Raw genomic sequence first — 6000 nt, 5'->3', positions numbered from 1 at the left:
TTCAGTCTGTCTCTAAAAGGGATGACCGTTCTATTCCCTCAAACTACCCTCCTATTGCTTTAATTTCCTGCCTTTCTAAAGTTCTTGAATTTACTTTCAATAGGAAGGTTGCTAAACATCTTTCACTTCACAGCCTTCTTTGTGATTGCCAGTATGTGTTCTGTCTGGGCCGTTCTACGGGTAATTTGGCTCTCCTTACTGAGTCTTGGTCATCCACTTTCAGGAATTTTGGGGAAACTTTTGCTGTTGCATTTGACATACATATGTAAAAGTTTTGGTAGAGTCTTGCACAAAGGTTATATTTCCAAACTACCCTCCTATGGCTTCTATCCTTCTCTCTGTAACTTAATCTCCAGTTTCCTTTCTGACCGTCCTATTGCCGCTGTGGTAGATGGTCACTGTTCTCCTAAGTCTATTAAAAGCGGTGTACCTTAGGGTTCTGTCGTGTCATCCACTCTCTTACTATTCATCAATGACCTTCTTAACCAAACTTCTTGTCCTATCCACTCCTATGCTGATGATGTCAGCCTGCACTTTTTCACGTCCTTTCATAGACTCCCAACCCTTCAGGATGGAAATAGCTCACGCAGGGAAGCCACAGAACGTCTAACCTCTGATCTTTCTAAAATTTCTGACTGGCATAGAGCAAAAGGTACTTAAGCCTTCCATCACCAGAATCTCATGCACTTTATATTTCTGCCCGGAACCATGCCAAGTCTGTTCTCCAACTAGCCAAAAACTCCTTCATTAACAGAAAATGTCAAAACCTTTCAAGATCTAACTCCCCTCGTGATTTCTGGCATCTAGCCAAAAATATCTCCAATAACTTTGCTTCTTCTTCTTTCCCTCCTCTACTTCAACCAGATGGCACCACTGCTATCACATCTATTTCTAAAGCTGAACTCTTTACTCAAACTTTTGCTAAAAACCCTACCTTGGACGATTCTGGGCTTGTTCCTCCCTCTCCTCCACCCTCTGACTACTTCATGCCACGTATTAAAATTCTTCGCAATGATGTTTTCCATGCCCTCTCTGGCCTAAACCCTCGGAAGGCTTATGGACCTGATAGGGTCCCTCCTATTGTTCTCCGAAACTGTGCCTCCGTGCTTGCACCTTGCCTAGTCAAACTCTTTCAGCTCTGTCAACATCTACCTTTCCTTCTTGCTGGAAGTTTGCCTACATTCAACCTGTTCCTAAAAAGGGTGACCCGCTCTAATCCCTCAAACTACCGTCCTATTGCTTTAATTTCCTGCTTATCTGAAGTTTTTGAAGATTCTTAAACATCTATCACTTCACAACCTTCTATCTGATCGCCAGTATGGGTTCCGTCAAGGCCGCTCTACTGGTGATCTTCTGGCTTTCCTTACTGAGTCTTGGTCATTCTCTTTTAGAGATTTTGGTGAAACTTTTGCTGTTGCCTTGGACATATCAAAAGCCTTTGATAGAGTCTGGCACAAAGCTTTGATTTCCAAACTACCCTCTTACGGTTATTATTATTATTATTATTAAACATAACGGAGAAGGCAGAGTGGGACGAGCGCAAGCGCTATAAGTTGCCAGATGACAACCCCCACCCACCTTGACCGTAGAAAGAAGAAAGGAAAAGCAATTAGCACAATAGTAGGATGAAATCAGAGCAGGAGGAGAAAATAGGTTAAACAATTATAAAGAACGCCTCAACGAACTGAGAATTATTAAAACTCAAAAAAATTCAACAAAAAAAATCAACAATTCTGACTTATTTAATATATGTCAGACAACACGAGTAAATGTAGTATAACTACTTAAAACTTGATGGTATAAAATCACAGGTATAGTTACATAATTTATCACCAGTATAGCTGCAAAAGCAACCAGAGTTTAATTGACTAGATTCTTCAAGATTTTGTTCGAAGCAGACTTGAATTTTTGCACATCACTCGCAGTGCATGTGCCCTCGTCAAGCATGTTCCAAAGTCTTACAGCACAAGGAATAAAGCTTCGCTGAAACTGACTCGTGTGACACCTAACCTGCTATAAGCTGTAAGTCGAGTGTTTCTGGTGGGCACAAATGCATTTGGGATGGAGGCATTCAGCGGGTGAAGCTGGTTGGCATGGATCTTATATAGCATGCAGACACTGCTGACATTGCGTCGGTGACCAAGATCCCAAGCTGCTTCGCCACCACAGAGGAACCTAGCGGAGGAGACAACTCTGTCAATGAGACGGAGGTGGGACACAGCTGCGGAAGACCACACAGGAGCACAATACTCCAGCAGTGGAAGAATAAAACACTGGAAGCAGCTGGCAGAGATAGACTGGTCACCAAAAATCCGGTAAGCCTTCCTCACAACGCCAAGCTTTTGCGAGGCAGAACTGACAAGACGCCTGATGTGCCGTTCAAAAGACAGTTTTGAGTCAAATCTGACACCCAAAATATCAAGCTCATCACATACTGTCAGAGGCGCGCCATCAACAAGCAGAGGGCCGTGAAGGGGATTTATCGTGCGAGAGAGTGAAATACACAAGCATTTTGATTTTGATGCATTCAGTTTCATGTTCCAGGTGCGACACCAGTCAGATATACGTCTGAGATCCTCATTCAGGGATGTACTAACATCAAGACGTGAATTCGGTGACTCAACAGTAGCAACAAGTGTCATATCATCTGCATATCCGTAAATAGGATTGCTAGTGATTTGTAGTAGATCGGAAGTGTAGACATTGAACAGCAGAGGTCCCAGTACGCTACCCTGGGGAACACCTGAGTGGACGCTGTACCAGTCACTGTAGCAACTATCAACGCACACACGGTGGGTGCGGTGGGTCAAAAATTGATTCAAGATGGACAGTACCGGGCCACCGACACCAAAAGATTGCAGCTTCCTGAGAAGACCGGCATGGTTGACTCGGTCAAAAGCTGCAGAGAAATCAAGTTGGACTACCCTGGCTTCATGCCCACAGTCAAGAGCTTGCTGAATCTTATGAGAGATAGTGAGTAGCGCATCCGTAGTCCCTAGGTTCTTCCGATAAGCAAACTGATTAGCTGGTATCAAATGGGAGTGTTCAAAGTAACGAGAGAGACGACCAGAAATAACATGTTCAAAGATCTTAGAAAGTAACGGCGTGATAGAGATTGGTCTATAGTTGCTGGCATCAGATGATGGAGAGCCCTTAGGGATCGCTGTGATGTTCGCATTTCTCCAGCACATGGGGAAACTACCGGTCAGGATTAGGCGTCTGAAGACTGCACTCAGTTTGGGAGCAAGAACTGCAGCTGTTTCCTTCAGAAACATAGGAAACATCCCAAGCGGATCCGTGCCGCCATGGGAGTCGAGTGCTAAAAGTAGTCTCATGACTTCCTTAGACCTAAAAGCCAGTTTTGTCAAGACTGGCATGGCGGGAGGCAACTCGCTGGTGGGGGCTGGAGCTCGACAGAGCTTGGAGTCAAAGTGTTTCATCAGCAGATCAGCTTTGCCTTTTGGACTTGTGATCAGCTGTCCAGTATCAGAAAGCAGAGCAGGGAGAGATGGTCGCAAACCAAAGACAACTGACTTCAGCGTGGACCACCACTTGTGCGGGTCAGATGCAGTGGATAGTTTTTCTTTCGCAGAGGTAAAATATTCGCTCTCAGCAGTCCTGTAGACTGCCGCACAGGAAGCTCTGGCAACAGTGTACGCATCCCAAGTTTCACGTGTCCTTAAGTGTGACCACCTGCGATAAGCCGCTTGCTTAGTGTCTCTAGCAGTACGACAATCAATGTTGAACCAGGCCTTGTCGTTGGAGCGCAAACAAACTTTCTTTACAGGAACCCTCCGAGAGATAATACGCTTCAGTTCCTCATTCAATGCTGAGACAGGATCAGGGTTGCTCAAGACCGGTCCTAGACGAATACGAGAAACGTCTTCTCTGACAGAGCTCCAATTAACGCGCCCCTTCAAGAAGACCTTTCTGGTGACTGTGTATGCAGGAATATTTTGTCTCAAGTTAAGTTGAATACTAATCGCAGAGTGATCTGATGTGCCAAGAGGTGCCATAGTGGTTACCTTGACTGTCTCTGGTACGTCGGTAAAGACAAGATCAAGCCGATTGCCAGCCAGATGTGTTGGACCCACAACTAACTGAGAAATTCCAAAGACATTCGCAAAATCAAGAGCAGCACGACCATGGGAGTCAGTTGGAGAAACTGATTCAAGCCATTCACGGTGATGGGCATTATAATCACCAGCAAAAACAAAGGCTGCCTTTCGGTCCTCATCTTGAATCATTGCCATTGCCATTAACAAGCAGTCAAAGATAGTATCGTCACTGTCAGGGTTTCGGTAAGAGCCAAGGATGTAAAAATTCTGGAGCTGCGCACATACACGAATGACGACAGTTTCATGACAGGTACACTCGTATTTCGTTTTCCGATGAGCTGAGAAGCCTTCGCGAATGTGAACCGACATGCCACGTCTCCTTTTAGCTACACTGCGACGAATGAAAAGCGGCTTGCTGAACCCGGGAATCATGAGTTTGGAGTCATGTCGGTAGTCAGAAACGAGAGTCTCTGCGCAGATGATCACGTCATGACATTGGCTGACAACCGAAACGTCCTTAAGGTTGGCAAAGAGACCTCTGATGTTGGAGTACAAGACCCTACATGTATGACGACGTGATCTAACAGGGCCTGGATTTAATTCAACATCTCCACAGCGGAGCAGCAAAAGATGTGAATAGGGGTCAAGAGATAAGAAAACTAACATGGTCAATGAGAACGCCAGGGTCAATAAAATCAGTAAGGCAGTCAGAGGATGAATAAAATAAAAACCCATAAAACTGAAAGTTAAAATAGCGGAACTACGAGGTCGAGCCTGGAGGTGCCGCCACACCAGGTAAGGCAATTATGTTCTGGAACCGCAAGTTCGCCATAATCAAGCGGACCCCGACAGTAGGGATGGCAAATAAAACTGCTGCCACCATACATCCCCTCATCCTGCCTGCACGACTTGAGATTGCAGAGAGGGGAAAACAGAGAAAGAGGATAGGAGTAAAACAGAAGATCAAAAGGTCACAAGCAAGAGAAAGAGAAAGACCTGATGTGTCACCCATCAGGGAAGGGAGGGTGGGAACTCCCTGGAAGACCGGGTGCACAGCTATGGCTGGGAGTCTGAATCCACCCTCAAAGATGGAAGGTAATAAGCAGGAGGAAAAGCAAGAAGCAGCTAGGGGAGAGTGAGGTTGCTGCATTCCTCATCCAGATAGAACTGTCCCCTACCCGGCGTGAAAAATAGCTTGCAGATATACTACAAGCTATTTTAGGTAGTTACCTCTTGTCTGTCATTTAAAGAAAACAACAGACATTTGGCAATGGATGATGGGTGCCACCCACCAACCTTGCAGGTTTCTATCCTTCTCTCTGTAACTTCATCTCAAGTTTCCTTTCTGACCGTTCTATTGCTGCTGTGGTAGACGGTCACTGTTCTTCTCCTAAATCTATTAACAGTGGTGTTCCTCAGGGTTCTGTCCTGTCACCCACTCTCTTCCTATTTTTCATTAATGATCTTCTAAACCAAACTTCTTGTCCTATCCACTCCTACGCTGATGATACCACCTTGCACTTTTCCACGTCTTTTCATAGACGTCCAACCCCTCAGGAGGTAAACATATCACGCAGGGAAGCCACAGAACGCCTGACTTCTGATCTTTCTAAAATTTCTGATTGGGGCAGAGCAAACTTGGTATTGTTCAATGCCTCAAAAACTCAATTCCTCCATCTATCAACTCGACACAACCTCCCAGACAACTATCCCCTCTTCTTCAATGACACTCAACTGTCCCCCTCTTCTACACTGAACATCCTCGGTCTGTCCTTTACTTATAATCTGAACTGGAAACTTCACATCTCATCTCTAGCTAAAACAGCTTCTATGAAGTTAGGTGTTCTGAGACGTCTCCACCAGTTTTTCTCACCCCCCCAGCTGCTAACTCTGTACAAGGGTCTTATCCGTCCATGTATGGAGTATGCTTCACATGTCTGAG

Source organism: Scylla paramamosain, chromosome 20, assembly GCF_035594125.1.
Source record: "Scylla paramamosain isolate STU-SP2022 chromosome 20, ASM3559412v1, whole genome shotgun sequence".
NCBI lineage: Eukaryota > Metazoa > Arthropoda > Malacostraca > Decapoda > Portunidae > Scylla > Scylla paramamosain.
This window is presented reverse-complemented; position numbering follows the sequence as displayed.